The 27,800-nt window shown below is 46.0% G+C and overlaps 1 pseudogene; it reads left to right on the top strand.

The window, feature by feature from the left end:
- On the top strand, nt 1,439-27,411 carry LOC100520902 (annotated as a pseudogene).

Below are 27,800 nucleotides of genomic sequence, written 5' to 3'. Positions count from 1 at the left end.
GGAATACACCTGTATTCTTGCCAAGGGTGCTGTTTCCACTGTGCCAAAGGTATAGAGGCCAACGTGGCATTACGTTCACACTCAGAGATGCTCTGCTGCACAGGGACAGGAGGACAATGCCTGTCCTTCACTCAGTGTCCCTGGGAGTCACTTGGGAACCAAAGCGGACAGCTGTGGCCTCTGTCTCCCTAAGGCCGTATGAAAACCACTCTTTCGACTTCTTAGGTCCCTTCCTGCTGCTCCCTCCCACTGGCCAGGGAGGTTAGGTCAGAGATTAGTACTGCCTTGTGTCTGAGCCAAACTCCTCCTCTTCCCCACCCTTGTCCTCCCCCTTCCCTTCCTCCCCTTGCAAATGGCTCATGCAAACCCGTGCCTGTATTGATGAGTGGAGAAGTGCGTTTGGTTTTATAATCTGTAGGGTGTACAGATAGGCATTTCCTAAGCTACCTCCCAGGGGGCCACCCACCACTTGTGTTTCTCCTAACCACACTCCCTCACAAACAAGTATACTCAAATATTTGTTGATTTGACTGGATGGAACTTGACACCCAGCAGCTCTGGTAGTCAGGCCCAGACTCCCTAGTCCCCTCCCAGTCCCCAGACTGGGGAAGGGAGAGGGTAGGGAATGGCAGCCTGCACAGTGCCTTGGGGCACACTGGCCGGCCCTGGTCATCAAGTTGTGGCCCTGACACATCCTGTCTGGCTCTAGTTTGCCCCCGTGCCTGGCCAGGGGCTGAACCCTGTCCCATGACTTCTCACCCCACCAACTCCCACGCACAGGCTGTGACAAGGACAGCCAGCTGTGAGGGTCCAGTTCCCCAGTTCTGCACATCTGGGCCACAAGGTCCTGCCTCACCAGCCAGGCCTCATCACTCCATTACAAACCTCGCCTGAGCTTCCCATGCCCACTGGGCCTTGAATACTATGTGCCCAGGCTGGGTCAGTACTGTTTTTTTTTTTTTTTAGGGTAACACTCACAGCATATGGAGGTTCCCAGGCTAGGGGTCGAATCAGAGATGCAGCTGCCAACCTACACCACAGCCACAGCAACACTGGGTCCGAGCCTCATCTGCGACCTACACCACAGCTTGCAGCAATGCCGGATCCTTGATCCATTGAGTGAGGCCAGGGATCAAACCTGCACCCTCTCAGACACGATGTTGGATTTTTAACCTGCTGAGCCACAATGGGAACTCCCTTCAGCTATCTTCTTTAGCTCAGAAACTCTCCCCAGCTGGCATGAGATTGGGAGTTCAGCATCGAACAATCTTGCTGCTCCAAGGGGTTAACTCTGGCCTTTTCCAGGCTGGCTTCCTTCCCTCACCCGAAAGGACATGTGCCCTCAAGTTTCCAGCCTGGCTCGGGGCCCAAACGCACTTAACTATGAGGGCAGTGGGATCATGGCTTGGTTCCAAGCTCTAGCGGAGCAGAACAAAAGATGGGGGAACAGGTGGAAAAGGCAACTGTGCGCACACATCACACAGTCTCTGGGTGGGCTCAGAAACCGAGGTGGGCCCGGCCTCATGAAAAAAGGCAGCCAGTGACCCAGGAGGTGGGGAAGACTGGGGGTGCGGGGAGTGACAGCCTTCAGTGGGGCGAGTGGCAAGTCTGTTTTGAAGAGAGGCAATGCCTATGTTTCTGTAGCTTTAAGGGGGCAGGAAAGCAGAGACAAAGGGACAGAGGGAAAGTGCACACTCCCAAGCGATTAGACTAATCCCCTGACTTCTCCGCCCTATTTCCAAGAATGTGGATGAGTCCAACTCCTCTGGTGTCTGCGTCCCTCCTAATCCAGGATATGATTATATGAAGTAGATTAAAGGTGTCTGGACCTTGTAAAGCGGGCTGCACCTCTAGAACCGGTTTTACAAGAGACATTTTAATTCGATTAGCAAACCTGGGATTATTCACTCTGATTTCTGATTCTCAAAGACAACATGAAAACTGATGCAAAATTGTGTGGGAGTTTGTATTCTCTGTCCCTACAGCAATGCCCTTAAAAAGCAAGCTGTCCGAGAGGGGTGATAGGCCTGCTTCAGGAAAACCTCTCTCATTGGTGGGAAGTTGGCTGGGGGACTTCCAGGGTCCTTTCTAATTCAAAGTTTTTATGACTCTGAGGTTCATGGACACAAAACTGTAAAACAGGAAAAGCCATCTAAAAACCAGGGTTTAATAAAGACTCGACACCATGTTTTTACCCGGAGTAAATTGAGTCCAAACATTTCAAATGAGAGCCATCAACAAAGAATGTGTTTGCAAATCAGACAGAATTTAAAATAAACTTCAGCCAGCGAATGATTAACCTTCCCTAAAAAGGTAATCAGAGGGTGCGTGACCAAACTTTGGAAGTGGTATGAGGAGAGATTTCTACTCCGTCCAAAACACTTTCACACTTTAACCCCAAATGGGCCGGTGCACTTGTTTTGGAGGGATTATTTAAAGTTACGATGATTGCCTCTTACTCAGCAGGCAGCCACAGGAAAGCCACAAGAAGTGGAGAATGTGGTAGCAGCTCTGGAAAGGAAAGCAAAACTGGCTACATCTTGAGGACTGGGGGGCAGGAAGACAGGGGTATAAAGTGGGCAAGATGCGGGCCTAGGGCCATGTGGGCGGGTGGTCCTGGGGACAGCAGGACATACTTCTGTCCAGCTGCTGATGCCCAGAGTGGGGGACGGGGGGCTACCTTCCTCCCTTTTCCCTGATACCTCCCCAGACTTTCAAGGCACCACATCTGGAAAAGCTCTCACTCCTTTGAGAGGCATACCATTCACCCACACTAGCCCTTCCTTTTAACAGCTCTGGGAAAGGGAGGGGGAGACTTTGGCTTTGACTTCATTCTTAAACATTCTTCATTGTGAAAAGCTCACACAAAAGAGTATGTGTAATATATACGTACAGTTTAAAGAATAATAATAAAAACCAAGCAAGCACCCAGGTCCACACCACCCAGCGGAAGGAATGAATACTGCCATTGTGTCAAAGGCTCCTGGGTGCCCACCCCTTCCCAACTGTTCCCCCCCATTCCCCTCCCACCCCGGACAAGTTACTGACCTAACACACTGACAATCCACTCCCTTGCTTCTCTTTACAGTTTTAATCCATTTGTCAGGGATCCCTGGCCACTGTATTGTTTAGTGGTGCTTGGTTTGAACTTCCAAGAATGACTCCTTGCTTACTGTCGTCTTCTTGATTTACTCTTTATGTGCAGCGGTTTTGAAATCTGTCCACATGGGTGTGTGGGGCTGCAGTTTCCTCCTTTTCTCTGCTCTGTAGGATTCCACTGTAAGATTTTAGCACAACTACTTCTCTATCGTTTGTGGACATCTGGACTGCTTCCTTTCTTAGTTGTTATAAACAAAGCTATTTTATGAGCATTCTTGTCTGTGTCTCCTGTAGAATACGTGTGAGAATTTCCTAGGGCAGAGCCATTCCGTGTGTGGCCTGCGGACCCACTGCTGGTGCCCAAACTGCCACCACTTTACTGATTCACATTCTGGCACAAGTTCCCCATTTCTCCCTCCCTCTGGCCCTCAGCCTTTTCCCTTCATCTTCATCTACCAACCTCCAGGTCACCACTCTCTAATCAGTGGAGACTCTGGCCCCTCACTCAGTCTCTCAGTTTTGCTCAATAAAAATCAGTTGAGGAGTTCCCACTGTGGCACAGTGGGTTAAGGATCCAGGATTGCCACAGCTATGGTGCGATCCCTGGCCCAAGAACTTGCATATGCCATGAGTGCAGCCATAAAAAAAAAAAAAAAAAAAAAAAAAAAATCAGTTGAATGAATGAATGGTGCTCTTCCCCACCCATATACCTACCTCAGGGGCTGCCATGTTCTTCATGAACCCCACCTCCCCAGATGATGTGTTGTATCATGGGGGTGGGAAGGGGGAGTGGGGGAGCACCTGACATATAAGCTGGAAGAGTCAAAGTCCTTCCTATCATTTTTCACCTTGAAACCAAAAAAGAGGTCAGCATATCATCAATATAAAACCTAAGCTGTCATTCACCAGGGCTGCCAGCAACCCTCCCTACGGCCTGGGGAGGAAGCTGGTCTGTGGTGACGGAGGAAGTTAAGGCACAGAGAGAAAGAGCAGAACCAGAACAGGAGCAAGGATCCAGCAGCACCTCAGTGCCCGTTTCCCGGGTTCCTGGGCCCTGCTGCATCCTGCCCTTCCCACGGTTGGTTATTCAGCCTCACCCCAGCTTCTCTTTTTTGTCTAAGCTGGTCGTCTGGAAAGACGGTGAACACTCCATACTTTAGCCCTAGTAGGCTGCAGAAAGCTGGAATCAAGGTTGACCTTTAAACTGCAAAGCTGTTTCTTAAGGATATTTTTGAAGAATGTTTGTCAGTCTAGATGCGTGTTGGTGCAAACATCAAACCAAACCAAAAATCTCAAACAAATGGGTGACTTGAGGTCACCACACTGGGGTAAGGGACATTTCCCTTTTTCCTGCCATGGCTCAGGTATCAGCTTTGTGGCTTAACCCGTGACCACACTTGCCCCAACTCTGACCTCACACAGGCCTGCCCTCCTCACCAGGGGTTTCCATGTGGTACATCACTCAGACTCTTTTCCCCCATCCAGATATAAACCACACACAGGTGGAGAGGAAAACAGCTAAACAGTAAAACTCCAAGAAGAATTTTTGACGGCAGCTGGGACAGCTGGGGATATGCTTGATAAAAAATAGATAGGAATAAGCATTAAGCAAAGAGCTCTAAGAAATAGCAAGAGTCTCCCAGGGCATGGTCAATCCAGAAATAATTCTTTTAAAAGCCAGAGGGGTTTTTAAACCATTTACGTCAAAAATCAAAAGCTCTTTGTGGCCGTTTTGTCTGTCCCTGTTCAACCAGAAAGTGGACGAAAAGCACGATTACTGCCAGTTCATGGTACCTGGAGTGGAGGGGCCAGAAAGGCAGGCTGCTCCACTCTGAGCCCGAGGCAAACCCTCAAGTGGTCTCAGGTCATCTGGCCACAGTCTGTTTTAGGACCTGCCCAACTTGGGCATGCCCCTGTAGTAGAGTATCCTGGTGCTCCTTCCAGATTCTCTCCGATCGCTTTCGACCAGTTCAGTGCCTTCCCTTCAGTGTGTTTTCTGTTTTTCAGGACTGCTCTTGGACGACTAAAACCTACTCTGCCAAAACCAGAAGAGCTGAAAGTGGCTGGCAATGTAACCCCCCACCATGTGGCCCTCAGCCAACAAATGAGGGTCGGGGACTGTGGAAGCCCCACTCTCCCGACTCAGGTCGGGACAGCTCTGTCTCTCCCACTGAATGTGTGGGCAGGCAGTCGCATGGCTACAGCACCTGGCACGTGGCACTGAGCTCAAGCGGTGGTGGTGATAACTACTGCTGAAGGAATGATATGAACTAGCGCCCGGCTCAGCACTGGTCATCACAGCTGGGTAAGAATGACATCAAAGCTAGAAGAGGCAAGTTGGGAGAGAGCTGTGCTTCTTTTGAGTTTTAATTTCCAACGCCCACTTAGAGCACACCACTTTATCCTTCTTCCTCCTTCCTTTCTCCCCCTCCTTTTCCTCCATCAACCAAAAGAAGAGACAGCGTATCTGAGAGCACAAGTGTTGTGGGAGTCGAGGAAGAATAAGACCCATGTCCTCACCCTCAGCTTCAAGCCCAGACTGAAAATACTATTAACTAAGTCACAATTTACAAAAGCTAAGGATTAATAGAAATAGCAGTAGACTCAGAATCAGAAGGCCTGGATTCAAAACACAGCTGTCTCTCTCGTGCATTAAATGATGGTGAGCAATTAGGTTGTGATGATAGTTGTACAACTATAAGGATAATAAAATTCAGTGAATTAAAAAAAATGATGGTGAGCAAACACCTTATACCGCACGGCCTTCTGCTGATTCTTAAGTTGGGGATAATGACACTGTGGAGTCATATGCTGACATCCATGAAAATACCTGATAGGTACCAGGTGTAAATATGGTGGGACCTGGTATTATTTTTTTCCCCCAGGTACTCAAAACTGAAATTAGACAACATGAAAGCAATTCAGAAACTATCAAACATGGAATGCCAAAGCTAGAGGTGACGCAACCTCCCAGCTCTGTGAGGAGAGAATGGGTCCAGAGAGATGAAGTAGCTTATCCGGAGTCACCTAATTAGTTAAAAAGATGGGACTAAAATCTGGTCCTTCGACATCTGATTCTCAATATTTTTTTCTCTCACTACATGTCCCATAATAGTGACGGGGTTAAGCATAGTGGCCATCTTCACACCGCAAAGGCAGGTCTCACAAATGCGAAACAGGCCGAGCTACTGCATGTCACATAGCCACAGCCTGCATGCCATACAAATTAAAAGGATTTCAGACTCCACAAGGACTGGAAAGCCTTACAATGGGCCTTTCAGACTTTTGACTAGAAGAAAGGTGGTGTGTTCTAAGTGGGAGTTGGGACTAGATAATAAATACCTGCTGTAACTGACTTACTAGATGATGTACTAGCAGAAAACAACTTCTCACTATTGAGTTTTTGCTTTTGTTTTTTTGGCCACACCCACAGCATGTAGAAGTTCCCAGGCCAGGGATCAAACCTGCACCACATTAGCAACCTGAGCCACTGCAGTGACAAAGCTGGATCCGTAACCCACTGCCCCACAAGAGAACTCCTCACTGTTGCCCTTACCCTCTGTGGACCTCTTTCCCCAGCCCTGAATGATAGCTCAAGCAGATCTATTCAGTTTTCCAGGCACTTTCAGGAGTTAAGTAATCATCTCATTTCCAGGTACCGAACAAGTGCAGTCTCTTCTAACCTTCTCCCTCACATCCCAGGGTAAAGCAGACTCTATCTCCCGCTGCATCCTAAACTTCAAATTCTGCATCTGGGTCGGCAGGGATGGTGCTTCTGCATTCCTTTGGCTTGTTTCCCTTCCTCTGCTTCCCCCACCGATTCTAATACCTCAGGCTCTTCCAAGGTCGTGATGAGGGGCTTGGGATGGGGGAGAGGTAAGTGAGCTCAAGGCCGGTGCTGTTGTAAGCTGCCCTCGGTGAGCTGTGGCCAGCACTCAAACACCGGGTCTTTCTCAAATTAAGAGTTTTCGTGGATTCTTCCAAGACCTTCCCTTTGATTTACTCTCCCATTCCTCCTCTCCTCTGTCTCCAAAGGTACACGATGCACTCTCTGCTGGGGTCACCTTGTCCTTACAGGGCATCTTCTTGGGCCAGACCTTTCAAGGCAACTCAAGCCAGACCCCCTTCCATCTGTGTCTACCACACTCTGGAACAGCAAGCTGTCCCCAAGAACTTTCTCAAGTAAATTGCCACATCTCCCCTGAGCTGGAGGAGAGAGGCAGTTAAGATGTCAACTTCCCCTTAAGGTTACACCCTCTTCTATGTTAACGGTTTTCTCAAACCCCATCACTTGGCTGGAGGTACGTGGGAGGGGAGGAGAAGCACACGGCTCCCTCCTTCTTGCTGTCACTTTTTGCTTCTCTAAACAGGACAAAAGTGAATGATGGGCTAGGGTTCTGAGGATATGTCTCAGCAAGCCCTAGCACCTCTCTTTAGGCTATATGGTGAACAATACCTCTTGGTCACCTGGAGACCTCGATAAGACCAGGAAGATTTTTTTAGCATTCTATCACACCAGACTGTTTTAATGAATAAGTGTAATTTATGGGGATATTTAAAAAAATCTGAAATTCAAATTCATGTGCCAGCTCCTTTGTTACTCACTGAAAGGGAAGAAATCACCGTGGATCATTTTAATTTGGCTCAGAGAGCACAAGCTTTGACAGCCCTCCAAGAGGGCGATCCTCTCTGATCACAAAAGGTCTGGCCCTAACAGAGTGGGGACTATAGGCACAGAGCCAAGCAGCAAAGGACCTTGCCCACAGCACGGAGGCCTGAGGGTCCGTGTGCCCATCAGGGAAGCACCTGCTCCTGTTCTTACTCCCAGCTACACACTAGGTTTAACTATCTCAGAAGTTTGGCCTTTATGAAAGAATCGTAATTCACATGTCCTTCTTGACTTGCTCCTTTTCAAGAAAGGAGGAATTGAGTTTCCAAGATAATAGACTCCTTTCACAATCTGATGACAGAGAGGAGAGGAGGGGTGGAGGGGAGAAAGGAGAAAGGAATCTTAGATATAACATGGACATAGAGAAATTAACATGGTGAGGAAAGCAAACCCCAAAAAGGGTAATAACACCAACCTTATCTTACTCGTAACATAACTCCGTACACTATCTATCTCCTCAAATGGTTCCCCCGAATCCCAGCTTCAGCTGATTATAATCTATTTCACATACACTTAAAATTCTCACTTAGAATCTAAAAGGCTATGATTAATATCACATTCTATTTCTATATAATATAGAATATTATGAAGTATATAAATATATAATATATAAAATACTTATGTTAAATATATAACACAATATAAAAATTTTGTTTTGTCTTTTTTTTTTTTTTTTTTTTTGCCATTTCTTGGGCCGCTCTCACGGCATATGGAGGTTCCCAGGCTAGAGGTCCAATTGGAGCTGTAGCCACCAGCCTATGCCAGAGCCACAGCAATGAGGGATCCTCGCCGCGTCTTCGACCTACACCACAGCTCACGGCAACGCCGGATCGTTAACCCACTGAGCAAGGGCAGGGACCGGACCCGCAACCTCATGGTTCCTAGTCGGATTCGTTAACCACTGAGCCATGACGGGAACTCCAAAAATAATTTCTATTTTTCAAAATAATCTGTTGCTTTTGACTCTCACAAACTGGGACTGTGGGACAGACATTCTTTTTTTCTTTTGGCTGCACCCACAGAATGTAAAAGTTCCCGGGCCTGAGATCAAACCCAAGCTGACGGAACCAGCACCACAGCAGCAACCTGAGCTACAATAGTGACAACCCAGAATCCTTAATCCACTGAGCCACATGGGGACTCTAGAGTAGGCATCCTCTTGTTTGAAGAAAGCCAAGGCTCAGAGAGGTTAAATGAATTATTCAAGATCACACAGCCAGAAAGTAGAAGAACCCAGACTAGTGGTCAGAAACTCTCGCACCTAGTCCAGGGTTCTTTTCTTTCCATTGTTCTGCCTAGGACCACTTCTCAGCAAGTGCCAAAGACAATTCCTTCAGTGTGAATTAGAATGTAAAACCAGTCAAATTCACAATAGCCAGGACATGGAAACAACCCAAATGTCCATCGACAGATGATTGGATTCGGAAGATGTGGTATATATACACAATGGAATACTACTCAGCCATAAAAAAGAATGACATAATGCCATTTGCAGCAACATGGATGGAACTAGAGAATCTCATACTGAGTGAAATAAGCCAGAAAGACAGACAAATACCATATGATATCACTTATAACTGGAATCTAATATCCAGCACAAATGAACATCTCCACAGAAAAGAAAATCATGGACTTGGAGAAAAGACTTGTGGCTGCCTGATGGGAGGGGGAGGGAGTGGGAGGGATCGGGAGCTTGGGCTTATCAGACACAACTTAGAATAGATTTACAAGGAGATCCTGCTGAATAGCATTGAGAACTATGTCTCCATACTCATGTTGCAACAGAACAAAGGGTGGGGAAGAAATGTAATTGTAATGTATACATGTAAGGATAACCTGACCCCCTTGCTGTACAGTGGGAAAATAAAAAAAAAACAAAAAACAGTCAAGTAGCTCTAGCACCCTCAGAATCATTGTACAGCTATGGAAACAGCAGCCTTGGGATAGCATGGGCATTTTGGTATCACCAGACACTCAAAGAGCTCCATAAGGGCAGGTAGAAGCCTGTAGAACTTTAAGGCTATACTTCCCAAACTGGGACTCAGGAAGATCAGAAAATCAATTAGCATGTTGACTGGCATTTCTTTTCTTTCTTTCTTTCTTTTTTTTTCTTTTTAGGGCCGCAGCCATGGCATATGGAGTTCCCAGGCTAGGAGTCTAATCCGCGCTACAACTGCCCACCTATGCTACACCCACAGCAACACAGGATCGGAGCCACACCTGTGACCTACACTACAGCTCACAGCAACGCCATATCCTTAACCCACTGAGTGAGGCCGGGGATCAAACCTACAACCTCATGGTTCCTAGTCAGATTCGTTTTCTGCTGTGCCACGGCGAGAACTCCTGACTGACATTTCTATGTAGATTAGAAAATAACCTTACATCTCACTCCATCACAGGGTAAGGGTAAGTAATGTTTTGCAAAATTTTTAATAGAGTGTGTGTGTGTGTGCGCGAGCACGTGCACGGGTGTGTGTGAGATGTAAAATGTTAGTTTTTTTTTTTAAACCATGAATCATTGCCAATAATGTTTTGGAAACTCTGCTTTAAGGAACAACTTCTAGCCAAAACTCTAGCTGTTATGGCTAAATGCTTTTATATTCCCCACAGATGTAAAAAACACAAAAAATACTTTTGTCTTTTTTTTTTAATGCAATAAACAAGATTTGGAGCTATTTTAGTAAAGATCCAATTAACCAGAATGCTCAGGGAATTGAATGTCCTGGTTAATTGAATATCTGCATTAATGAGGACAAATTAAAAATCCTTGTCAGGATTCAGAATCATAGGACTTCATCACTCTCCTGCTGGCAGAAGCTGAGACCTAGGAGGAGGAAGTGACTTGCCATGGGCTCTGGGGCCACGTGGGGGAAAAGCCAAGACTCAGGCCCACAATGCACCCGCTCAAAGCTCCTGTGAGATTGAGCTGAATCTTGGTGATTGTCCATAACCCTTGAGGCTGCTTCTCAAAATAAAATCCCAGCTTTCAGCTTGTCTTTGCCATTTGCTTTTTCTCATAGATCAGAACAATTTGGTTTACCAAATTCAGAGCAAACACCATAGCACTGAAAGGTTGGCGCAGTCAAGCCTCTCTCTCTTTCTCTCTCTGATATATTAGAATTAATATTTCTTTGTTTTGCTCCTCTCTTGTTTCTTCACATATATTATTAGCATTCCAGACACAAGGTGAGAACCTTTTAAAAAATTTTTTTTTAGGAGTTCCCGTCGTGGAGCAGAAGTCAACGAATCCGACTAGGAACCATGAGGTTGCAGGTTCGGTCCCTGCACTTGCTCAGTGGGTTAAGGATCCAGTGTTGCCGTGGGCTGTGGTGTAGGTCGCAGACTTGTCTCGGATCCCTCATTGCTGTGGCTCTGGCGTAGGCCGGTGGCTACAGCTCCGATTAGACCCCTAGCCTGGGAATCTCCATGTGCCACAGGAGCGGCCCTAGAGAAGGCAAAAAGACAAAAAAAGTTGCTTGGGAGAGGCTCTTTCATTCCTGGAACTCTCTAAACTATCCCTATGAACACAGTTTGCTACTATTTCTGCATTTGAACTATTATTTAATTCATTCTATCATATAGAAATTGAAATGCCTAGCAATGCCCTCCAGTGACATGAGCTGTTCTCTGCACACATTCGATCTTTCAACACATGTATACAAGCACCTATTATGTGCCAGGCACTGTACCAGGCACTAGGGATGCAGCAGGAAACAAAGCAGGGAAACCCCTGCCCTTCTAGAGTTTACTTTCTAACAATAACAAACAGACTGTAAACAAATCCACAAGTAAATATATGATATGTCAGATGGTAATAAGTGTGAAGGGCAGAGGGGAAAGCAGACTGTAAGAGCACAGGGACTGGGGGGTGTAATTACTGTCATTAGTGAGGGAAGGTCTCACTAATCAGGGTACAGTGACCTGAAGGAGTAAGAGAGTGAGGAATGCCGCTCTCTGGGAGAAGAGAGTTCCTGGCAGAGAAAAAAAGCAATAAGTGAACAGCATTTGTAAATGTTAGCCTACAAGTACTTTCCATCATGTACTAGTCATTTCTAACTTGTGAAATCCTGCTCACCCGTGACATAGCCCTAGAGGTTATTAGATGCTGATTTAGGGATAAGTTGCCTTGGCTCATGCCATCCACAGCCCCAAGTGCTGGGTTCAGGGATTCTGCAATGAAAGATAGAGATGGTCCCTTGCCCTCAAAGTAGTGAGAACCAAAAAATTACTGTTGACAAAGGACAGAGATATGAGGGCAATAAGAGTGCCGCAAAGAAGGGAGGTAACTACATAAAAGTCCAAGGGGATTTCTAGCAGAAGAAACAGCAGACATAAAGGCAAGAAGCCAAGGGCAGGGGGGAGGCATTCAGGGATCTTCAAGTTGTTTGGTATGATTGGAAGGTGAGTCTCAGGAAAATGGGACAGAATTGGGCAGAAATGTGGGCCACCCTACTTTCTGTAATACAATTAAAATCTTTCATGGTTGCAATGAAAAAAGCACTGTGGAGGGTAAGGGGGCTTTGAGGAGGGAGGCCCTAACAGGTTAACAGGGGCCACAGACTAAGCCTGAGCCACAGCAGTAACCAGAGCCACAGCAGTAACATGCTGGATCCTTAACTTACTGGGCCAACAGGGAACTCCCACAAATTTTAATATTGGAAGCAGTGGAATGATTGATCATATCTTGCTTTTATAAAGATTGATTCCACTGATACCCAGAGGATTAAAAAAAAGGAAGGGACTGGAAGCAGGAGAATCAATAAAGAGGCTGAAGAGGATGATAGGTCCAGAATAATCCAGGTGAGAAATGCAGTCGGCCCTCCTTAAGAGACGGGGCAGAAAACACAGGAAGAATGGAATGAAACTGACACAAACTGGTGATGGATTTTATAGTGGGACACAAAAAACAAGATCAGTGGAAAATGGAGTTATTCCCTCAGAGAGGAAAGAGCAAGAAGATTAAAACTACGTTCTATAGGCTATTCAGAATTCCTCAAATAACACCATTGCAATAAAGACAAGGATTATTACTTTCACAGATGACTACTTTAATATGTAGCTGTAGAACTGGCCAATTAATTTGGGTTGGTAGATTCCAACTATAGAACATCATAAAATACAAGATGAAATAAATATAAAATAATGTAGTTAATTCTTCAAAAGCCATACCAGACGTGTGACTATGATTGCTTCCTTGGAGGCTAAATGAATATTATCCACATGAGGAATTCCCATTATGGCTCAGCAGAAACGAATCTGATTAGCATCCATTAGGATGCAGGTTCAATCCCTGGCCTCGCTCAGTGGGTTAAGGATCTGTGGTGTAGGCCAGCAGCTACAGCTCCAATTTGACTCCTAGCCTGGGAACCTCCATATGCTGAGGGTGCAGCCCTAAAACAAACACAAACAAAGAATATTATCTAAATGAATACTATCTCTTCCTTGGAAGCTACACATTCATTTCTACAGCGCTGCCACTACTGAAAACTACCCTGGACTTCTTTGGAGGACCTCCCTTCATGACCCTATCTCCAAAACTAGAAAATCTTCATCTTCTGGGGAAAAATCTGATATTTAGAACAGATGAAATGTCATTTGCTATAAGCAGATCAGCAGTTGCCTGGGAGAGGGTAGATGGGGACATGGGATGGGAGGGATGGAATACAAGAAGCACAAGGAAAATTTTGGGGGTGATGGATGTGCTTATTATCTTCATTGTAGTGATGGTTTCATGACTGTACACATACATCAAAACTCACAAAATATGCTGCTTATTGAATGTCAAGAATATCTCAATAAAGCTGTTTTTAAAAAGCTACTTATTACAGAGAATAATAACTAAGACTGATCATCCTGCTGAGAGGTCCCCCTTTTTATTTAGTTAATGAAAATAGAATAATTTTCTTGTGTGTCTTCCAGGCAGACTTGATGGCAATTCTCAACCACAGGTTATTCTTTGTTTAACAAAATAAAAGTATGGCAGATCACTGAAACAAGTGATCTGCCCCCATTATAGAATAGCCCTCATGTGGGCGTGAATGTCTAGAACATATGTTTGTAAGCTTTGCAGGCATGCCCTGGAATGCGAATTGGAACCCAGTGACTTGGTATCTCCTGGTTCTCGAACTCCCTCTCCATGAGGGGCAGCTCTCCTCTCCACGAGGGACAGCTCTCTGGGTCTCAGATCTCCCCATCCGCAAATGTATTTTTCTCTCTGCTTGGCTCATCTGGATAAAGTGCTGGATGTGAATGAGTATCACCGATTCTATTACCTGGGGTCTGGGTTTCAGATATCCGACACCAAGAGAGATCAAGATGGCAGAGGAGTAAGACGTGGTGCTCACCTTCTCCCACAAACACATGAAAAAAAGAAACCATCTACATTTGGAACAATTCGCACAGAACATCTACTGAACGCTGGCAGAAGACCTTAAACCTCCAAAACAGGCAAGAAACCCTTCACATAACTGGGTAGAACAAAAGAAAAAGAGAGAGAGAGAAGGAATCAGGACAGGACTAGCATTCCTGAGAGGGAGCTGTGAAAGAGGAAAGGAACCCACACCCTGGGAAGCCACCAACCAATGGGGAGATCAGCTGAGAGAGAGGGACCTCAAAGTCTCGGAGGAAAGCCAACAGCTGGACTGAGGAGGGCAAAGCAGAATGAGAGATGCACGGACCATCATTACCACCACCCCCCGGAACCACAGCCTGAAACGCTTGGGTGGGAGCTGGGCACTGAGACTCAGGCTCTGGAGAATAAGAACAATAGAGGCAAAATGAAGACACTCAGGAACGATTCCCAGTTAAAAGAATAGGAAAATTCACCTGAAGGAGCAAACAATGAAACAGACCGTGGCAGTCTAACAGATACTGAGTTCATAGAGGAGACAGCAAAAATACTGAAGGAATTAAGAGTGAATATGAAGGAATTAAGAGCAGATATGAATAGCAATGCAGATTATTTTAGAAAGGAACTAGAAAATATAAGGTTGAGCCAAGAAAAATTAGAAAATTCATTTGCAGAGAATGCAAGCTGAGTTAAAGGCACAGAAGAGCAGAATGAATAATACAGAGGAATGAATTAGTGACTTGTAAGACAGAATAATGGAAATCACCCAAACAGGACAGCAGACAGAAAACTAAATGAAAAAACATGAAAGCAATATAAGAGATCTATGGGATAATACAAAGTGGGCCAATCTACGCAGGCTAGGGATTCCAGAAGGAAAAGGAAAAGGGGATTGAAAATATATTTGAATAAATTATGACTGAAAATTCTCCAAATCTACAGGAAGCACAGAGGGCCCCAAACAAACTGAACCTAAACAGGCCCACAACAAGACATATTATAATAAAAATGGCAAAAATTAAAGATAAACAGAGGATTCTAAAGGCATCAGGAGAAAAACAAAGATTATAAGGGAACCTTCATAAGGCTATCAGCTGATTTCTCTACAGAAACATTACAGGCCAGAAGGGAGTGGCATGATATATTCAAAGTTCTAAAAGAGAAAAATTTGCAGCCTAGAATACTCTACCCAGCAATAATATCATTTAAAATAGAAGGAGAAATAAAGAATTTCTTCAATAAACAAAAACTAAAAGAGTAGCAATACTAAACCCATTCTAAAAGAAATACTGAAAGGGCTCCTCTAAATAAAAAAGTAAGAAGAAATAAGAGGAGGAAATCACAATTGGAAAGCAATCACTTAAACTAAATAAACCAGTATACAGGTCTAAAAGTAAAACAAAACAAAACAAAACAAAAACTCTATTGTAAAAGTGACAATAAACACAAGGAACAGCAAAAGGACAAACATGAAGATGCTAAAAAAGGACTTCAAAATCATAAAATGTGGGGAAGGAAAGTAAGAAAATCTAGATTCTTCTTCTTCTTCTTTTTTTTTTTTTTTTTGTCTTTTCTAGGGCTGCACCATGGCATATGGAGGTTCCCAGGCTAGGGGTCTAATGGGAGCTATAGCTGCCGGCCTACACCACAGCCACAGCAATGCCAGATCTGAGCCATGTCTGCGACCTACACCACAGCTCAACCTCATGGTTCCTAGTAGACTGAGCCATGACGGGAACTCCGTAGATTCCTTTATCTTAGAATGTCTTTGAGCCTATATGACTATCAGGCTAAAGCGAGCTCAGGAAGAGGTTAACATACATGAAAAAGAGGGCAACCACAAACCAAACCAAACATTACATTGGTAAAAACTGAAAAGAAGAGGACACAAGCATAAAATAAAAGGAAATTATCCAACCAAAAAAAAAAAAAAAAAAAAAAAAAAACAAAAGAGAAACATAGAATCAACTGGAAAACAAGGTTTAAAATGGCAATAAAGATGTCTTTATCAATAATTACCTTAAATGTCAATGGACTGAATGCTTCAATCAAAAGACACAGAGTGTCAGACTGGATTTAAAAAAAAAAGAAACTATAATATGCTATCTACAAAAGACTCACCTTAGGACAAAGGACAAATATCCAAGACAAGTCTCACAGAGATGGGATCCCCGAGAGCTTTCCTTGCCCCATCCCCACCCATCCCAAACTGTCCTCTGACCAGTTTGCCAGTGTCCGGATTCCTTCTTCCTGTTTTTGTTTTTTGTTTTTTATTGGCTGCACCTGCAGAATATGAAGTTGCAGGCTAGGGGTTGAATTGGAACTGCAGCTGCTGGCCTATGCCACAACTGCAACCTATGCAACACCAGATCCCAGCCACATCTGCGACCTATGCATGGTTTACAGCAACTCTGGATGCTTAACCCACTGATCCAGGCCATAGATTGACCCCACATCCTCGAAGAGATGACATTGGGTCCTTAACCTGCTGGGCCACAAGAGGAACTCCAGATTCCATCCTTCTGAATTAATCATTCCATGTCCCAGAATTCCACTGGAAAAGAGAATCCTGGAGGGCAAGCCTGGATGGTGTGCCGAAGGGGAGAGATTGGAAGTGGCAAGGGGGCACTGTAAGGACAAGGCGGTGTCTAAGGGTGGAGGGCATCAGCAGAGGGAAAGACAGTCCAGAGAGGGGAGACAAGGCACCACAGAGGACCTAAACTAAAGCTACTTCCCCATTTCCTTTGCCACTGACTTCTTCATTCAAATGCACTTACTTAGCTCCAGTGTCCCCACCTTCATTCTACTTCTGGACTAAGTACTGAGCACAGCTACATAAAACAGGAAGTTTAACAAAACTGATCAGCAAGCTAAAACTGCACTCGCATCAACAGCAAGAGAGCTGGTCTGTGAATCAGCAGTTGGTCCCACGATAATTCAAAGGGCAGGTGCTCATCTCACACCTTTAGCAGCAGATTGGAATTAAGTGAGACAGAATATTGACAAATGGAAGTCTCATAGAAGTATTAAAAATATGAATGCAAAGCAGGTGGGGAGAATACTAAAATAGTTCATCTAAAAATAGTCTAATTCCTCATCCAGTGGCCAAACCCGATTAGGTTTCGTGTTCATTTGGGTTCACAGTTTGTTTAAAGCCAATGTTGGAAGGGAAGAGGGTCTTCTCCATGATCCTGATCCTCAACCACATGCTGACCCATCCAAGCTGAGCCCAAGAATGCAGAGTTTTAGAGACTAGGAAGAAAATGTTGAATGTGGAGCTGTCAGGAGCTGGAAAAGTTTAGGGTGATTTAGAAGGAAAATTCGTAAGTCTTTTAAATCTGCCTTTTGATTTGTCTGCCTTCAAATAAATGAAGTTAGAACCATAGCGGGGTCATCCATAAAATTCCTGAACACTGGCATCTCCTGTGTTCCAGGCCCACATACAGCTGGGCAAGGGGGCGTAAAGGAGCATGAAGCAAGGCCCCACAGTGAGGAAGCTGAATCACACTCAGGCTGAACCCAGGGCCATGGTCCGGAGAAGCAAAATTCACCCTCCAATCTCACTCACGGATCTGGCAAAGGCACAGCTGCCCAGGAAAGTCCACTGTTGACAGGAGATCCTCACAATCCAAAACCAGGAAGGGGAAGTTCCTGTGGTGGCTCAGCTGAAAGGAACCTGACTAGTATCCATAAGGACGCCGGTTCGATCCCTGGCCTCGCTCAGTGGTTGGAGATCTGGTGTTGCCGTGAGCTGTGGTGTAGGTAACAGACTCGGCTCAGATGCCACGTTGCTATGGCTGGGGTGTAGGCTGGCAGCTGTAGCTCCGATTCGACCCCTAGCCTGAGAACTTCCATGTGCCAAGATACAGCCCTAAAAAGGCAAAAACAAAAACAAAACCAGCAAGGGCTTGTGGTGAACAGGTCGCATGGCTTCTACCCACCCTCAGCCCTTTTACAGACCCTGCCCCCTGACAAAGGGCTGGGCCCCAGGTCTTGGGAGTCCGACCATCTGATCCTGTGCTCTTGCTGTGCTCTCCACCCCTGCAGCTGACTGGGGAGTGCTGGCTATGCCTGGCCGGTGACTCAGGACCCAACGCAGGACCACCTGGCTTCATTCACGGCAATGATAGGAACTTACAAAGCTGCCTCGCTTGGTTGGGTATTACCATGAAAGTTCCATTTTTCACCTATTACTGTTTACACTCCTACTCTATTGAATGTCCCTTTCTCTTGACAATTTAGAGGAAGCCAAATAGGTCATGAGTAGCCAAGAGGAAATGGTCAGGGAGAGAAACCATCCGGAAGCCAACGGCGGGATAGAAAGAAGCAGACACAGAGTGCGGCTGAGTCACATGGAGGAGCCTGGAACGATGGCTGCCAAAGCCCTCTGCAGGGTCCCTGGAGCCAGACAGGACCCAGAGCCACTCACCCAGCCCCTCCTCTGTGAGTCCTAACCACAGCTGGCTGCTGTCTTACACAAACGTGTGATGCCTCTTGTCACTCTGAGAAGAACGTCACCACTTTTACCCAAAACCCCCCTCCATCAATGTGCCCTGCCAGCAAATGACCAATGGCAGTTCTGCAAGAGGTCCACTGCCTCTGCTGAGCATAAAAGGCTAGAAGATGATGTGGTCCCCAGGCAACCAATGAGGTCTCCCTATGAAGGACAAAGTCTCCACTTCATAGGGCCCTTTGCCCTTGGGAACGTACAGGGTGAACCCTCAGGCACTGTTTCCCTGCTAGGCACTTAAGGGGGTTTTATTCCTAACAAATTAGTTTTTTGAGGCAGCAATCTGGTGCCACAGAAATAAAACTAGAGCGGTGGGGGGGGGAGGCCACAAAATCTGTACCTAATTAATTAATTGTGTGTGACTGGCCAAGCAATTTACATCTACGTCCTAGTTTTCTCATCAGAAATACAGGACAAATAATCTGTCCTACCACCTTGAAGATTTTTTATGAAGATCATATAAAAATATGCATAAGAAGCCTTGGAAAAGCATGTGTAAGCGCTATACTATTTCATGAAAGGTAAATGAGGAGGAGAGGTATAAGGGTGGCACCACCCATGTCAATCAGCACTGAAGTCAAAGTCACTGCCACTCCTCTCTGCCAAGCTTGAGGCAGTCAATTAAAGGATCCAAAAGATGAGTGTCTGAATCTCCCCTAAAATGAAGGCTGTGGCTTCCTGCCTACATGCACAGGTGCTGTTGATTCTATAAGGGGCATTAGCAGAACTGGAATTTATCCCCCCCACCCCCCACCCCCATTCTCTCTAGATAGATAGATGACAGATGATACATAGAAGACAGACAGATAGACAGTCAGATAGACAGACAATCAGGTTGCTTCCAGCTGCAGGTAACCATATAACCCAGCTGAAAGTGGCTTAAACAATAAAAAATCTAGAAAATTCTCGTACAATTTCTCATTCCAAGGCTTCATAATTTGGCGGCACAGGGTTGGCTTAAGTTCTCAGGCTTATTGCCATAGGGCTGCACAAGGGCCACATCAGCACCACTTTCTCTCCCAAGCACATCCAAAAGCAGATGGGACAATTTTTCTTAAATGTCTCTTTTTATTAGGACAGAAAACTTATCCCCAAATGCTCCCTTCCTCACACACACACATGCCCAACATAGACCCAACTGCAAAAGAGGCTGAAAAATTTTCAGCCTCTAGTAGGAGTGGACACTGCCAGCAAGGAAGAAGTGGGAGGCGGGGTGCAAGGGGGTGGCACGGAAGAGACAGCTGTAGGATTGGCAAGAGCACTCAGGTGCAGAGAATGAAGTTCATTCTCACTAAAATGAAGCAGAAGAAATTTGTTTTAGGGTATTAGTCAACAAAATCGGGCTGAAGAAGTAGATTCTGGGTTGAGCATTCAGGAAAAAGTCCTAAAGTCACCCTGCAGAACTGGGCCACCAAGTAAGCTGCTGCCCAGTCTGTGCTCAGAAAGCCAAAGGCTCTGGGACCACAGTGTCATGACCACAGTCAGGAAGCCAAGGGTGCTGCTGCCAGCTCCTTGGCCAGATGGTGTTTGCTATGGACCATACCAGATCAACAAATGGCTCATCCTGCCTCTGATGACACTCACAAGGCCAGGAATTGAGCACTGAGATCTCCACGATGGCTACTACAGAAAAACGAACCATCTTCCCAACTGAATTTGTTGGCAGAATCTTAGCTTCATCCCAATTCACTGGTTCAGGTTTTACAAGAGAGCATCCAATGGGTAGAATAAAAAATCACAGCAAAAATTATAGCTGAAAGAGAGTCTGGGAAATGTAATGATTAGCTCTCAATCCCCTGTAATACAAGAAGGCACACCAGAAGAAGGATGAAAGACACTGAGTTCCAACTCCACCAAATCACCCACAGCAACCAACTGTCTGCCGGCTATAGATTCTAGGTCAGTTCACATGTTCGAGAGGAGAGAGGAAAAGATCTATGGTTCCAGGGATGCAGCACGTGACAATCAGTGTATGTTATTCTTCTGGCCACAGTAGTTATCTCTAGCAGACTCATGACTAAGGGCTGTTCAAGCTGATCAAGCCTCCAGGCTTTTGCTCAAGCTCCTGGAAAAAAAGCTTGCTCTTTCCAGCTGAACATGAACCTTGAAAATGTGTAGTTGCTACATCCACTTTCCACTGTAAGAGAAAAGCCTATCTGAGAATGAAGTCAGCTGAGATGAGGCAAAACCAAAAAACAAAAACTGGGATATGATGACATTTTAACCCTTGGATCCAGCCATTTCTGAAGTTATCTGGGCTTTTCAGGCACATGAACCAATTATCTTTTCCTTTTATTTAAGACAGTTTTAACTGCTATTTGTAAAATTATGCACACATATATACAAGAATATGACCCACTTTGCTCATTCTCCCGAACACATTAGGAGGTAGCCGCTGGCTTATTGAGATTCGTCTGCCAGCTCCTTAAGAGTTAACTACTCATACTGAAGTGAGAAAGTCCAGAGACAGTGGAGAGATGTGAGCAGCTGAAGCAAGGACAGCATGAACAGCTGCAGGATGAACAGCAGCGTGAACAGCTGCAGGCTTTGATTTTTCTTTTCTCCACTGACATAAAAACCACTCCCATCTCTGAATCCCCAGTGGGCAGGGGATTTGTTCATTTTGCTTGGAAAGGTTACAAGGGTCTTAATATTTTCCTTGGGGATCCCATTTAAAAGTAATAGTAATATCAGAATACATTATTATATTTCAATATATTTTAAATATGTATTTAATTTTTTGCACTTTGGGTGAACAAACATTTTTAATCAATCAAATAAACTAATTAATAAGAACTTCTACATCTTCTTGTCAAGCATCAAAGTCAATGCACATATGACCTGCTCAACTCATTCAAACTGATCTTTTTTTTTTTTTTTTTGTCTTTTTGCTATTTCTTGGGCCACTCCTGCGGCATATGGAGGTTCCCAGGCTAGGGGTTGAATCGGAGCCGCAGCCACTGGCCTACGCCAGAGCCACAGCAATGCGGGATCCGAGCCGCGTCTGCAACCTATACCACAACTCACGGCAACGCCAGATCGCCAACCCACTGAGCAAGGGCAGGGACCGAACCGGCAACCTCATGGTTCCTAGTCGGATTCGTCAACCACTGTGCCACGACGGGAACTCCCCAAACTGATCTTTTTTAAACCACCACCTGGATGAGGAGAGACAACAGGCCCAAGGAGTGTGACAGTCCTCAGCCCACAGTGCAGGACAGGGCAAGGGGACCTTCGGGGACTTAGGGCATGGGGACCCTGTGATGGCCACCAGATCCTCCTTTGGAAATGGAAAGCTGATTCCCCCAGATGCTGAGAAGGCTGTCAGCTGAGAAGTCTCAGCTGTCAACCCTCCTTGGGGATTATCTTGGTTGAAGGTTATTGCCTCACCCGAGGTCAGGCTGCTTTCCCAAGGGCAGCCCATACCCAATAACTGATGGATGCAGGAGAGAAAAGCCAAGCTCCCTTGGCCTGCCTACGACAACTGAAGGGCCTGCCCAGATCCAGAGGTCCTGTTGGGCCAATAGAGGCCTTCACCAGGCAAACACTATAGTCCAGCTTCACCCCCAACCACTCCCACTCCCTTCTTCCCCTGCCCCCTCTTCCACAGGGGTTGAGCCCCGTGGCACTCCTCAGTCAGCATGCTGCTCTCCCATCTCCATCTGAGTTGGCTTCCCAGGAAGCCCCTGCAGCACTGTAGCCTAGGATGGGGCTTCTGGCTTGTGGGATTTAACCAGGTATTTAACCAGGAAAGGATCTCACACCAACGGCTATACTGCTCAACAGCACCTATCCCTGCTGTCCCCTCCCTGCCCCATCTTCTTGTGGAAATAAAATTAACCTTCATGGCCCAACTTCATGGCCCACCTTCTCCACAAAAACTCCCTGAGCCCCCGCAGCAGCGGTCTCTCCCTTTCATCCCCTTTAGCATGCAGCATCTGCTTGCACTGCCTCATTGTTGTGTGTTCACTTTCTGCCACTGAGCCAGTTTCCTGATCTATAAAATGGGAACAGTGATACTCCAGAGGATTAAATAAGCAAACAGATGTGCAACACCTGCTCCAGTGCCTGGTCCCCTGAAAAAGCTCAATGAGCCAATTTCCTCTCTCCTTCCTCCTTAAGGGCCACTCTCCTCAGAAAGGGGTGTTTGCTCTTGCTCTGCTCTTTCAGGGAGGAGGGGAGGAGCAGGAGCTCCCGGGGGGATGTCTGACCTCCCCACATACTGCCCTCCAGGGGGGCTTGGCTATCTGCAAACGAGAGGGGTGACAGCATTTGCAGCTTTGAAGAGACGAAGCACTCACACAGGTACACCGAAGGGGTCACATCGCAGTCAGCCTGCCCTAGAACACCTAGAGCTCTGCCTATTTTTAGGATCAGAGTTAATTTTCTGGCTTGGTGTGAGCAGCCAGACTTGGGAAGGAAGTCTAAAGTGGATGGTGTTTACACCTAGGTATACACAGCCAAAGGAAATGAAGGCAGAAAACTTGTACGCCCCTGTTCACAGCAAGTTCCAGGGGACTGTGGCAAACAGGCCAGGGACAGAAACAGTTTTGTGAGGTCAGCTGCTGGTTCCGGCCGATTGCTGCTATGGGGGAAAGTGCATCTTGGGTTATAAGCTCTTCTAAATTGTCAGAGAAGTCAAGAATAAAGTTTTTAGGAGTTCCTGTCATGGCGCAGTGGTTAACGAATCCGACTAGGAACCATGAGGTTGCGGGTTCGGTCCCTGCGCTTGCTCAGTGGGTTAACAATCCGGCGTCGCCATGAGCTGTGGTGTAGGTCGCAGACTTGTCTTGGATCCCGCGTTGCTGTGGCTCTGGCGTAGGCCGGTAGCTGCGGCTCCGATTCGACCCCTAGCCTGGGAACCTCCATATGCCGCAGGAGCAGCCCTAGAAAAGGCAAAAAGACAAAAAAAAAAAAAGAATAAAGTTTTTAGGTGAAATTTCTTAATATTTATTTCATTGTTGAGAACTATCTCCATTAAAAAAAAGAAAAAAGAAAATTAAAGCCACCTTCCAAACCTAATAATACCTGGATACAGCCTATGACCTGCCAGTTTTTGACATCTGTTTACAACACAATCACAGTGATCAGGAAATGGCCCTGTGGAGTTCCCGTCGTGGCGCAGTGGTTAACGAATCCGACTAAGAACCATGAGGTTGCGGATTCAGTCCCTGCCCTTGCTCAGTGGGTTAAGGATCCGGCGTTGCAGTGAGCTGTGGTGTAGGTTGCAGACGCGGCTTGGATCCCGCGTTGCTGTGGTTCTGGTGTAGGCCGGTGGCTGCGGCTCCGATTGGACCCCTAGCCTGGGAACCTCCACATGCCACGGGAGCAGCCCAAGAAATAGCAAAAAAAAAAAAAAAAGGAAATGGCCCTGCGCTTGCAGTGAGAAAACCAACTGCTGCACATGGGCAAAAGAAGGACCTAGTTCTCTGAGAGGCTACCTGCTTTAATTTACTACTGATTGAGAAAAACTTTATCTGTACAATTTATTTTGCTTTCATGGATTATCTTTTACTATCTTGCTTCGATTTGATATTGATTATCTTAACAATGGCTATAATGAGGACAGTCAAAGGACCCCTTGATTTGGGTTCAAGACCACAAGAGGAGTCTCAGGAAAGCAGCACTGAGTGACCACTGCACAGAGTGTGCACCCCTTGTGAATCACACCTTGCCCATACCAGGAATGCATCTTGGGGGCAGGTCAAGAGCTTCAGCTTCAGGTAGATCTGGTCATGGGCTGAACCTCAGAGCCACAGTTTCTTAGACTCTGAAATGGGAACACTAATGCCTATAGAATTTTCATGTGTGTGGGGGGGATTCAACAAGATGTTTACAGGTAGGTAAAGCATTGGGCCTCCTCCCAGTATGCCCTGAACCTGTCCTATCCCTCCCCACACATCTTCATCGGGCTTCGTACTTTCTTACCAGGTTGAACTGACATACACAGCTCCCTTTGCTGCATCTACTGTGAGAATGAAGACCCATTCTCTGAGACCAGACTGTCAACATTCCAGAAAATACCAACATCACTCTGAAGGCAAACACTGCTATTGTGAAGGACCCCAGAGGCACCTGCAGAGGGACTTCAATGACATCAATGCAGAACTCAGTCTCCTTGGAAAGAAAAAGAAGCAGCTCTAGGTTGACAAACAGCAGGAAACTAGAAAGGAACAGGTCATTGTTTAGTCCCATACAGAACACGATCAAGGGTGTTACACTGGGCTTTCCTTACAAGGTGAGGTCTGCATACACTACCTATAACAATGATATTATTTCCCCATCAGTGTTATTTCCAAAATTTCTTGGACAAAAATACATCCACGGAGTCCAGATGAGGCCAGGTGTTGCACGTTCAGTGTCTCAAAGCCATAAAGATGAGCTAATTCTTAAAAGAAACAACATTGCACTTACATGAAATTCAGCTGCTTTGATTCAGCAAGCAAGCCACAGCCATTAAAAACAGAGATACCAGAAAAATTTTAGATGGCATCTATGTGTCTAAAAAAGGGCCTTTCAACAGGCCGATGAATAAGATCTCAGTTGTCCAACTACAGACACAAGATGCCAGATGATTCCTTAGACCTATCTGTGATATTTTAAAGATGAAATAAAAGCCCTGGATCGAACATTATCTGTCTAGATATATTTGTGGAATATGCCAAACCTCAGCTCCATATTCAATGGTTGACCCCCTTCTTCTTGAAAACAGATTCTTTTTTTAGATAAACTGTACAAGGTCTCAACATAGTAATGGTTATTGGCATTCTCTGTCTTTAATAAGGAAGGCAGGATGTATTTGGGGCCCAATAGGGACAGGTGTGGGCAGGTGGGCAAACAGAGCCATCAGGCCAGATGAAAAGGCTCAGGGGACCTTCTAATGCCCAAGGACTGAGGCTTCTATCTTTGTCTCTTATTAAAACTAGCCCGTTGGAAGTTCCCTGGTGGCCTAGCGGTTAAGGACTCAGCACTGTCACTACTGTGGCTTGGGTTGGGTCCCTGGCCAGGGAACTTCCACATGCTGCCGGTTTGGCCAAAACAGATTTTAAAATTAAAACAAACAAACAAACAAACAAACAAAAAAACAACTAGCCAGTCAGCCCTTTCCCTAGAGAAGGCCTTCTGGCCCTTGGGTACCAGTGTCCTCTAGATGGAAAGAAAGGAAGAAAAATGATGTCTTTGGAGCAACATCTGCTTTTCCTCTTTCAATTCCTTCCTCAACTGCATCCCTCCTCATCATGTAACAGCCACCAAATTCTCTTGACTCTTGTTTGAAAGACCCCTTCTCTCCATCCCCACTTTCAGGGCTCCATTCGGGCCTCATCAGAGTTTGCCTTCACTCTGGAACAACCACTCCCCACTCCTCCAGCCCACGTTCACACTGCTTGCCATAAGTATCTCCCAGGGGACCAGAGGTTGCAGGGCGGTGAGGCAGCTCCTGTCATTCCCAAGCTTAAAAGCTTTTGCAGTTACTCAACTGCTCTTAAGGAAAAGAGGTTTCCTTAGCCCCATACCCCTCTTGAGCTTCATCTCTCACCTCCTACCTGCACCCCACCGGGAACTCAACACTAAAGCCACACTCTACTTACCACTTCCTGAGTATGCCAAGCCCAGGCACAGCTTCATGCCTTTATTCAGGCTGTTGCCTCTGGGCCTGGCTTGTCAGGTGAATTTTTAGCATAATCTTTTAAGGTGAATGTCATTAACCCCATTTCTACAAACCAGGTGTCATGAAAGATGGGTCCCTCTTACTAGGGTCCAAGACAAATTCCATGATGTCATAGGCATGGGCCAAGGAATACGCTGTATGGGGAAAAGGCAAAAGAATCAAGCAAGGACCTGCAACATAAGTGAAGGCTTAGGTCCCTCAGATCCACACACAGGGGCCAGGAAGCTCTAGGGTCTACACTGTGGATCTGTGTAGCAGTGAAGGCCCCCACCCCAACTGTCACCCTTCCTCACATGGTACAAGTGTAAGAACAAACTTGACAGTGGTGCCAGGAGGTCTGGATTTGTCATCCGTTTATAGAAATTGTCTGAAAATGCCAACAGCCCAGATCCTGGGCTATTAAACATCAGAGACCCTCCTGTCAGGGCAAGAACCTCTGGGCCCACAGGCTTAGCGGAGATACAGTACCCTCTACAGGGAAAAGGTGGGACCTCCCCTCCAGTCCCAGCTGGCTCAATACCCATGCAACCAAAGCATAAGCATCCAGTTTAGACAATTCCATTCCCAGAATGTCACTTTAGACCATTCTGATCATTACATCACATAAGGAAACCGAAGCCCAGAGAGCTTAAATGACATGGGCAAGATCACACAGCTGGTAGACAGTGGAGCCCAGAATCTAAACCAGGCTTTTCTACCACATCATATCTCATGAGCATCCTTGTGATCCAACCTGTGGTTCTCAGTGGCTGTGTGAGGACCCCATTCTCACCTGGAGCAGGCCCTGGGGTCAGCCCACCCTTGGGCATCTCAGGCTTATGGAGCAACCTGTCCTCTGGGGATTTCAGAATGACTGGAGCCAAGAGGAGTCCTTGAAGACAACAACAATACAAGTTCACTTTGTGTTGCCCATCTCCTGAAATTTCTAGGTGGCAGGGTAATCTGTCTTTCTCTTCCCTTTTAAGCCGATTGCCCAAGTTCAGTGCCAGAGGCAAATCTTGAAAAAAATCTATACTAACTCAGGTAAATACCAATACCATTAACGCCCTTTCTCCTTTTCTCAGAACAGCAGAAACACAGATAATAATAAAGTCCTGCAGACTCCGTGTGTGTGTGTGTGTGTGTGTGTGTGTGTGTGTGTGTGTGTGTGTGTGTGTGTAGATCCCTTCCCTCTGTGGGATTCTGGAAGAGTTATAGAAATATGTCCTTACCTTTCATGGGATTCTGTGCAGTTTGGAAGCCAACCTACATGGGCCAAAGACTATGATAAACTGTACAGCTCTAGTAGAAGGCAAATGGAACACAGAGCAGATGACACCCTATACTTGCTGTAATTTCAAAGTCTCAGAGAATTTAGCATCTGGGGAATCTCAGAAGTAGTTTACACACACACACACACACACAATCATGAGCTGGTGTTAAATTTGTCTTGCCCTGGCCCAGTTCATGGTGTTTCAGGATTTATTTGCATCCCTCACCTTTCCTTCTCCCAGTCCTAGGC

The sequence above is a fragment of the Sus scrofa genome, chromosome 3, assembly GCF_000003025.6.
Source record: "Sus scrofa isolate TJ Tabasco breed Duroc chromosome 3, Sscrofa11.1, whole genome shotgun sequence".
In the NCBI taxonomy this organism is placed as follows: domain Eukaryota; kingdom Metazoa; phylum Chordata; class Mammalia; order Artiodactyla; family Suidae; genus Sus; species Sus scrofa.
This window is presented reverse-complemented; position numbering and strand designations above follow the sequence as displayed.